Genomic DNA, 10,642 nt, shown 5'->3' on the forward strand with positions numbered 1-10,642 from the left:
TGCAAACAATTTCTATCATCGGCAATCCGGTGTGTCCCGATCACAGACGAGACTGTGTCGTGTGGTAATAAGCGAAGACCGAGCCCACGATGCCTCCATTTTCATTAGAAATAAATCATGTCAGCCTGTCCCCACAGTCAGTATGAATTTGATGTGTTGCAAATAAAAGCAGCTCTAACTTGAGCAGACACCATCCATTATCCTGCCATCTGTTGTGTCCCGGTTTCCATTTCAGGATAACGGAAAGATAGGGCTTTCTTGAAAGCTTGGCACTGTGGGTGCAGAGGAAAACACACTGCCTTCAAAGGATTTTATACTGGGTCTCCCGGATTACATACCATGAAATCAGCCTTGGGTCTGTATAGTCCCCAAATTGCTGGGTTTTCCCATTTTGACTATTTTGTGTCCTTCGTGATGATTAGGGAGGAGGAATAAAATCACTTTTCCTTTCTCACTTATCTGCCCCTTTTAAGGGTCATCAGTTCCTAACCCTGGCTGTGCATTAATTTTCTGGGGAGCTTTGGGAATGTCCTGATGCCAGGGCGGCCCCCATCTTTCCAAGATTTGGATTTAATTGCTTAGGGTGGGCTCCGGGCTCCTATAACTTTGAAAAGTTCCCTAGGTGATCCTAATGCACAGTCACGGTGAGGACCACTGGGCTGAGCAGTGCGGAGCTTGGTCTGCCCTTGTTGTACAAAAATAATTCACAGATGTTGAATACGCTCTCGCGAATCTTTTTTGTTTCAGATTCAACACTTATTACACCATGGAGGGCAGACACTATGTGTCATATGGTTCTACCTTATGCTTTGGAGTTGACCTCTCTCCAGCCCATCAGTCTCCAAAACCTGTTTCTATCCTATTTATTCGTTTATCTGTCCCATAAGTACGTATTGTGCGCCTACTTTGTGTGAAAGGGTCTTGGCTGGCATGTGTCTTTACTAGTCTCCTTTTCAGTGTTTTGCCCAAGTGAGTGCTTACAGACTCTATGTGCCCCCAAATTACCAGGGAGAGATAAAAAATGCAGATTCCTAGGTCTCTCCATTGAGTTTGAATTTAGTAGATAGAGGATGTAGCTAAACTGATGCTATTCATTCTAAATAAGCCTCCGGGGTGTTCTGAGACAGGCAGGGTGTTTACCCTGGTTTGTCTTCCATAGCGCTGGCAGAGCGATCTTTCTAAAATGTAATTCTGTGTCACTCCCCAGTTTAAGATACCGGAATGTCCTCCCATGGAATATAAGATGGAGCCATATTCCTCAGTTAACAGGAATCACCCGTTGTGATCAGCTCTGCCCCGCTTTTTGGGTTGTGCTTCTGCCTGTTCACGTCTCCAGGAACCTGTGTTTCTGTTCTGCTGAGTACTCACTGTTCCCCAAACACTCACCTCTGTGCCTGGAAACTTGTCTGTTCTAGTCCCTTTTTTTTTTTTTTAACTTTTATTTTATTTATTTATTTTTTTAGTTTATTTATTTTGAAAGAGAGAGAGAAGGGGGGAGAGAGAGAGAGAGAGAGAGAGTGAGCAGGGCAGGGGCAGAGAGAGAGAGGGGCACGGAGAATCCGAAGCTGGCTCTGTGCTGACAGCCAAGAGCCCGACACGGGGCTCGAACTCATGAACCATGAGATCATGACCTGAGCTGAAGTCAGACGCTTAAAGCACTAAGCCAACCAGGCACCCCTAGTCCTTCCCTTTTAAACCAGACCACCCCACCTCGCGGCTGCCTCCAATAAACAGGAAGCTCTGTCTCTTCTCCATCTCCTCTCTCCCTCTGTTCTGCCAGCTTCTGACCCTTTGACTCTGTTGTCAACTGACCTGGCCTTTGTCGGTGATGACCTCCCAGCTCTCTAACGGGCTTGGCTGGCCCTCCTCTCTGGCTCTCCCTTCTCCTTGTTTCGCTTGACTTTTAGGTTCACGGCCAGCTTGCCTGGCCCATGCCCTGGAGGGACCCATTTTGGCTCGGGTGAGCAGGGATTCAAACACATTTGCTTTTCACCTGGAATGCCCTTTCCTCACTTCTTGGCCAGCGGAGCTTCTCAAGACTTCGCTTCAAAGCCACATCCGCATAGATACGCTTTCCAGTGTTCCCAGGAAGAATGAGTGGCTTCTTTCTCTGGACTCTCCGGGGACTCTGGGCACACTTGGAACTATCCTTATCACACTCTTGCTGACCTACCACTCCTTGAGGCCGGGAACTTATCTTAATGGACCCGCTGCTGTGCCGGATCTTCAGTGAGTGCTTCTTAAATATTTGCACAATGAACAAAGGCTTTCTGACTTCTCCTCTGCCTCAGGTTTACATTCTGGGCTCCAGGTGCTGGCTACCTAGGGAATGCTAACCACAAATTGCACATCAGTAACAACAAAGTATAGAAATGCGCCGATCCTAATCGGGCTGTGCGTCTTCCTTCCTGGGCTGGGTCATTCAGATCTCTTAGGTGAATTTATGGCCTTATTGCTCCAGGATTAATTGCCCTATGTCCTGCACACTTTGACACTCCTGCTCCACATCACCCAACCTTAGGAATTAGTTCACCTTCTGAGAGTTGTGCACTGAGTGGTAGTCCCAGATGAGAATTAACCTGAGTCCCTCTGCAACTTGTTAATAATTATAAGCAGGGAGAAGCTTAGCAATGCTTCATATATGTATGTTAAAACCCAGTACGTAATCCTAACAGATAAATAATGCAACCCTTATTCTCACAGTGAATTTCAGCTTTTTCGTTTTATTACTCACCTCACTGGAGGCTGACCTGTGAAAGTATAGATCCGTGTTAGGACAGGTTATAGTTTATCTGAGGGTTGTTTTTGCTGGCTGGGCTGGGAAGAGCTCATTATAGGAGTTTTGCTGTGACCTGGTCCCACAGCATGGCCTCTAAGGACAGTGCTGGGCTATAGTCAGGCTCCAGTGGATTCTGTAAACTTTTAAAAGTCATGAGGGGTGGGGGTGGCTGGGTGGCTCAGTGGGTTAAGCAGCCGACTCCCGGTTTCGTCTCAGGTCGATCCCAGGGTTGTGAGATCAAGCCCCGAGTTGGGCTCACCTCGGGGCATGGAGCCTACTTGGGATTCTCTCTCTCTACCTCTCTCTCTGCCCCTCCCTGCCTCTCTCTCTCTCTTAATTCTCAAAATAAATAAACTTAAAAAAAAAAAGTCATGAGGTGTGTAAAATGTATGCCCACCTCTCCACTTGAGATGCAGTACAAACATGAGAAAAACACAAATGATGACCAGCATTATCTGGTACCAGACAATAACTGGATATTTAGTGACAAGGACTAACTGTTGCTTAGAAATTGGAATATTCTCCATTAAACAAATGTTTACTTATTTATTTTGGAAGAGAGACAGAGTGCGCACGAGCAGGGGAGGGGCAAAGAGAGAGGGAGAGGGAGAATCCTAAGCAGGCTCCACCCTCCACGATCCTGGGATCGTGACCTGAGCTGAAATCCAGAGTCAGACACTTAAGCAACTGAGCTGACCAGGCGCCACTATTCCCCATTTCTTTAAAGTAAGCACAATTCCATGCAGAAACAACTTTAATGATACCTTTTCGTTTTATAGGCATTGTCTCGTTGAATCTCTATAGCCAGGTATTATAAACTCTGTTGGTAGGCAACGAAAATAAAGTTAAGCATTTTGGCCAAGATCACAAGAAACGTGGACGTTGCAAGTAGGTTTCCAGCTCTAAATTTTAATATTTTCTACACAGTGTGGGGTTCTGTTGGTGGAGCAGCCAGAAGTGCCAAGCGAACGGCTGTGGCCAAGGTCATGGGCTATATGCCCAACTGGTTCACTTAGCCACATGGAAAAAAGGACTATATGTTTCATCATCCCTTCCAGTACACGTGGTTTCAAAAATATATCATTGGTGTTTCAGGTGTTTCAGGCAATCAAACTTTACTGAATGTCTCTTTTATGCCAAGCTCTGTGCCTGGTGCCAGAAATGCAGTCTTGCCCTCAAGAAACTCAGACTTTTTTTTCTTTTTTCTCTTCTTTTCTTTCTTTCTTTCTTTTTTTTTAGAGAGAGAGCATGTGTGGGCACCCAGTGCAGAGCCTGACACAGGGCTGGATCTCACAACCATGAGATCATGACCTGAGCCAAAATCAAGAGTTGGATGCTTAACCTACTGAGCCACCCAGGCGCCCCCAAACTCAAACTTTAATAGCAAAGACAAACAAGTAAATACAATGTGATAAGGACTTTGATAGAGACAGGTGAAGCATCTCTAATTCAGAATGGGGGTTGATATTGGTAAGAGTTTCCAGGAATCTTCTGACCACACAAATCTTGGACACTAGTTAGCTAGCCTAGTTGGAGGCAGCCGGGGAAAGGCATGACAAGAAGAGGGGACAGCTTGTGCAGATGTGCATTGTAGTGAAACAGCATGGGCAACACAAACGTTCTAGCATGGTGAGAACTTGGCATAGACAAGGTGAGGTGGGAGAGGTGGGTGGGGTCTAAACTGAGAGTGCCCTTGGGGCCCTGATAAAGAGTTCAACTTTGTCTTGACTGTTTTAATCAGTCATGAAGGATTTTAAATTCAGATGGGGGTGTATATTTCATAAAGTCCCCTTGGGAAATCATATGGAGGAGGGAGAGTTGGGGAGCAAGCCTGGATAAAGAGCCCTGGATGACCCAGGGTGCAGGCAGGAGGGGGAAACGGGGAAGGCATCGCAAAGGGACATCACGGAAGACAAAGTCGAGCCAGCCTCATGACAAGGACTCTGTGTGCCATACTAGGTGCTCATCATGCATTGTCTCAAATCATTGTCAAGTTAACACCAGGAAGTGCGTGTCAACTACCCTCGTTTACAGATGGTAAACCTGAGGCTGCATGTCACACAGCTATCAATATTGGAGCAGGTGTTTGAACTCAGCCCTTAATTAACTCCAGAAACTGTGAGCCTAACTCCTCCATGATAACTGCCTTTTGTTGAGGACTGGCCTCATCCAGAATACCGAACGAGGTCTTTGTCTAAGACACAGGGCCTCTTCAGACAGGGCAGCTCAATTGTTTTTTTCTCTATTATACAGTGACAGAAAAGGGATCTTCTGTAACACAAGGCAATAATTGGTAAGGATTCCACAAGTGGCTGATCTAAAACAGACTGCCGCCTCTATCTTTTGACACGGCTGGGATGCACCAGGGAAATGCTTGTTTTTGCTAAGTGGGACTGGGAGATTGGTAGAGCTCAGGAACAAGACAGGGTGATAACCCCTACTTCGTCTGACCAACTGTGAGAATTCCCTTCTTGGGGGGCCGGCATGTCTTCCTGTGACGCGCCATGCCCTCACCGGCATCAAAAGGCCGCAGTGGAAGCCGCCATGTCACAAAGTGGACCAATGAGCGCCTTCTGAAGATTTAGAGTGCAGTGAGGTGGATGTCTTCCTTCCAGTGGGTGAAGCTGCAAAATGAAATAGTCCGTGGGGGCAGCCACACATAAAGTCACAGACAGGTGCATACAGTCTCTCTTAGCCAGAGCACATGTTTATACCAGGTCTGCAGCTGTTTTCAAAAGGCAGACCTGCCTTAGCGTGGCTTCTTAGTCTCTGAGGCCTGACGGGTAAAACAGGTTGGCTACTTCTGGTTCTCTGTTATAGTTGGATATCTGAACAAGCTGGGATTCTAGGAAAGGTCCAGTAACTGTTCTTTCTGGTTGTCATAACTGACTCGTCTTCCATTTCTGTCCAACCCTCTATGTAAGAAACTTGAACCTGCCCAGTGGAGGGGCTCACTGGTGCCCAAATGCTGGGTGTGGTACAGGGAAGCTTCAGGATTAGTGCATGCCCAGTGCAGACAGTCAAAAGCAAGGAAGAAACTAGATCGTGTTCTCCAGGGGCCCAAGAACAAGGCACAAAACCCAAGAGATCTCTGTTTGTTTGTTTGTTTATTATTATTTTTTAATGTTTATTTTATTTAGAGAAGGAGAGAGAGAGCACGAGCAGGGGAGGGGCAGAGAGAGGGAGACAGAGAACCCCAGCAGGTTCTTGGTACTGACATTACAGAGGCCGATGTGGGTCTCTACCCCACGAGCTGTGAGATCATGACCTGAGCTGAAATCAAGAGTCAGAGGCCCTACCAACTGAGCCATCCAGGTGCCCCTCAAACAGTTTAGAAACCAAAATTGAGCAAGGGGTCAGAGCCAGATAGAAAACAAAGGCAGACAATCTAAGGAAGTGGCTGCCAATGGGACCAGTGTGCCCAACTCCCATTTATTGGTCTCTGACTTGTGTGCGTAGGTCTATTTAGATGAAAACACTGGTTACAGATGGGCAATTCTAGCAACCATTCAAAGATTAGGTTACCTGATGTACAAGAACCATGGGTTTAGGGGAGGACCTTAGGTGTGTCCGAACAGGGGAGGCACAGAGGAATGTCAGGTTAAGCAGGATCCTTAGCCCCAGGAAGCCCTCTGCTTCTCCTTTCCTTGACTTTGGAAGATGCCCAGCCATGAAATGGAACACAATCAAATACTCTTCCATTCTATGTCAATTTGTGTTGAAGTGACAGGGAATTTCATACAACATCTTTATTTATCCAAACATTTGACTAGTGTGGGTGAAGATAAGTAGCATTATCTGGGCTCTCTGCAGAGGCTCACCAAACATAAATAGACACAGTTGCCTAAAAGCATGATTTTTGTTCTAATAGCTGTCTGGGACTCACTAATCAAGCCAGTTGAATAAATAATGCCTCTCTCTGACACTCACTTTATCAAGCGTGATGTCTGCGTGCCTGTGTCTTCTCACAAAGAACTGTTTGTTTTTTTTCATGATCTGAGCAAATAAAGTACAGAAATGGTTATTGAACCAACAAGCCTAGGGGCCCCGTGCTGCTTTCTTGTGGGGAAGAAGCCAGCCGGTTGCCCCAAACAGCGATGCGAGTCACTCTGGGGGTCTAGAGAAATGGGTGTGGCCATCAAAGGAGAGTCAAAGTGAGCCAGTGGGAGGTGGGTGAGGAACTCACTTAGTGAGCCCTCACTTCCTATGTGGGAAGCAGACCCTTGAAGTTCAAAGCCTAGCTCCTTTTGTTTTACCATTGCTGTCAAGATAGTTATTTAATAACTTGAATCAGAGGGAAGGAAGGTAAGGTTTTTGCAGTGCCTAGAAGTTGAAAGACATCCTTTGTTTTATAGTTGTGAGTAGCAGAGAATGCAACGGAGACCATGGCCGACTCCCCTTTCAGCTATGGAGAAGTAACGGCCGGTCAATGATTCGACAGACACCCGCTTCTCGTTTCCTTTCCTCCAAAAGGAGGATACGGAACAGGTAGCAAGGAACACCTCTAGATCCTCCCTCGAAGTCTTTCCCCTACCTGGCAACAGGGCCACCCGGCCGCTGGGCGGACCTTTCCACACGTCGGATTACACCACGATCTTGAGTAGAATTCTTTGGGGGCCCTCATCCCCTACGAGACAAGGTCCACACTCAAGCTGGTGTATGCTTAGCTCACATCCGAATATAGTCCTACCTGCCTCTTAGCCTCAGATCTCTGGTCCATCCGTAGATGGTTCTGAGATCACAGTAGGCTCTTGCCCCATATGCCTATGTGCATGCTGTCCCTTATCTGGATTGTTTCTTAGTCCGGTTGACTGATGTCTACTCACCCTTTAAGACCCAATTCAGAGGCTGTTACTGAGAGGCTTTCTTTTCCCTGACCCTCCTGACCCTGTGCCCAGGAAGACCACTCTCTTCTGGGCTTCGCCTTGCCCACACACAGTCCTTTATTATCTCAGGCAGTACTTAAGTGTCACTTGAATGTCTCCAACTCACCTTCACAGTCCCCTAGGCCTCACTAGGTTGTGTGCACAAGTGAGGTCGCATTAATACTTAAAGCCAAATCTGACTGGCTGTTTATCCCTACCAGGATGGTGGCAGGACCTCAAGTCCCCTTTCTGGGTCCCCTTCCATCTAATCTTTGGGTGAGGTCTCAGGTGAGGTCCCGCAGTTCTGGGGGAGGCCGCAACTACCCTGGCTCCTGGAGATGCTGGCGTCTGGGTACCACACCAGCCCAGAGGTTGGTCACACACTTGTCCTTAATTCTACCCCACTGACAGCTCTGGGAAAACAGGAAGGAAAATAGAGACTCCTCTGCTTGGCTTCTAGCCAGCCCACAGACACAGATCTGTTCCCGGGTTTCCTTTTCTGTTCCCGTTTCCAGGGGCTTGCCCTGTCAAATGACAGAGGCACCTCCTAGCCCACCCCTCGTGAGCCAGCTTCCCTCATCGCCACTGGCAAGGCTACCTATGCCCACAGCTCTAGCAGGCAGTGTTTTTGTAAAAAGTACAACATGAATGGCACCCCCTGGAGTTGTCCAATAGCTCTGAGTGGATCTGCTTCCCAGGCTTCTTGGGAAACTGGGTCTACAGTAAAGCCAGAAAGGCTACAAAGTTCCTGCCTCTCCCCCGTTCAAGGCCCTCCTTCCAAGCTCTCACTGAATATTTTAGCTTTTGCCTCTTCCCAGCATGCTTGACAGTGGGGGAGCCTACCCTGCACCCACAGATTGGGGTGCCCTCTGGGGCCTAGTTATCGAATGCAATATAGAGTCCATGTCCGACTTCTGTTACACAATTTACGTGCCTGTCTCCCAACTAGGCTGTGTACTAGGTTCTGCATCGTTTTCATCTTTATATCCCTGGAATCCAGCCACCGTCAGTAACTGGTGAGTGAGCGGATGAATGAAAAGCTTTAGTTCTATAAGGCATCAGTAGGTGATTACTGAAAACTTGCCAGCTCCCCATGTGTTGGGCTTTTCCTTTCATCTCCCTGTGGCTTCCCTGAGACCCTGACCATGACCCCGTCCATTCCTTCCCACCACCCCCGCACCTGAGCCAGGTGCGGCTTAGCCTGGTGGTTCTCAACCATTGGATGCACATTAGAATCACCTGGGGAGATAGAAAAATATTCCGATGCTCAGCCCCCAACCCAGACCAGTCAAATCCAGCGTGCAGCCGGGGTTGAGAAACTCCACTACCAGCCTCCCAGAAAGTCCCCGGTGATGTTCTCTGAGGTGGCAATGTGTTCAAAAGCAACACTTGGTGTTCACAGCACTCGGCATCCACAGTGCACATGGAAAGTCCAGAAGAGAGTAAACAAAAAAGCAGGAAGGGAATAAAATAATGTTTATGCTCTGGATAAGAGCTCTGTCGTAATACACGGGGCAGCTATCCTGGGAATCTGCTGTGAAATCGACAGAAGTAGAAGTAACCAGACATTACTTCTGCCCTGGGACTTTGGTCCTGCAATCAACCGTTGCCCAATCTTCCATGGATCTTTCAGTCACCGTGTTCTAGCGTGTGACGAATGCATGCCTTCCCTACTGGTTACAGCACAGTAGCATCCACTGTTCACTTACCCCCCATTGAAGCCCAGGCTGGCCACCATCCTTGTCAGACCCAGGTGACCTCTAGCTTAATTGGCACTGGTGTCCTCCCAAGAGGTGGAGCTGAGGTCGCAGCTGATTCCTCACGGCCTTGCACCCACTTTGGGGGCAGCTGGGTAATTGCGTAACCATTAGGGCAAGGAGGCCATTCCCTGGGGCTGCGCCCACTGACTTCAGAGCCAGTGAAGCAACTTAATTGTGAATTTTCAGCCGCCACTGTGGCTGTGAGCCCCTGGAGCAGTTTCTACTTGAAAAAGTGCTCACCGGCTCTGTCATCATGACCCCCTTTTCCTCGACTTCCTTTTGTCAGGAGCCAGAGACTTAATTAAAAACGCTTAACCTTTTTTGGAAAAACTTGCGGTCATTTTAATGGGAGCTCCTGAGTTGGGTTCTGTCCAGAGAAGCAGGTCAAAAAACAGTTCCCTATTATTTCTCGGGATCATAGAATGTCAGAGGTGGAGTTAGAGCTCACCTGTCACGGAAGTTCTCAAGCGTGGTAACACGTTGGAAGCGCCCGAGGGGTTTTAAGAAGTACGGCTGAGTGGGTCGGACTAATTAAACAGCACCTCCAGGGACCGGGGCTCAGGCACCGGTGTTTTTAAAGCCCCCTTGGATACTAATATGTAGTCAGGGTTGAGAACCATTCGCTAATTAAAATTCCTTTATTTTTCATTTGAGAAAATGAGGGCTGAGGTGTTGGGAGGCAATTCTGAGCTCTTAGCCCTGCTTGGATGTCCAGTGTGGCCAACGAGTCAGAGTAATAAACAGCCATCAGGCAAGTTCTGCTCTTTTCTGCCAAGTAGATCTCTCTGGACCACTTGCCTGCTCTCCCTTTACTTTCCCCTCACTGACTTTACATTTCTAAGTCAGAAATCTCAGAAGTTCTAGAATCTCTCTTCTTTCTAAAGCAGAGGCTGCCTGGTCCAGGACCACCCAGCAAGTGGCTGTGTCCGGGGTCCCATTTGCTGTCCTCATTCGGGAAACTGCGGAACTTGAGCCCTCACCAGGGGGCTGTCGGAAGGACTGTTCATATTTAGTCCTGTTTCAAAGCTGGAAGTTGTGACATTTAAAACTGTAGTGGTTGTAACTTGAGGAAAGCTCGAAATGTGGGGGTTTTGTTGACCCCCTTTTACTCTGTAGGTGCGAAATCATTGTGACGATACCGCAGGGGTGGGGTAGTAGATGGGGAGGTGGTAACTGGGCTGGGACTGGGGTGAGGCAAGCAAAGGGCCCAGGGGGCAAAAGTGAGGGAGGTGTTTATT

Source organism: Panthera pardus, unplaced genomic scaffold (assembly GCF_024362965.1).
Source record: "Panthera pardus isolate Hobbes unplaced genomic scaffold, ASM2436296v1 HiC_scaffold_26, whole genome shotgun sequence".
NCBI classification, from domain to species: Eukaryota; Metazoa; Chordata; class Mammalia; order Carnivora; family Felidae; genus Panthera; species Panthera pardus.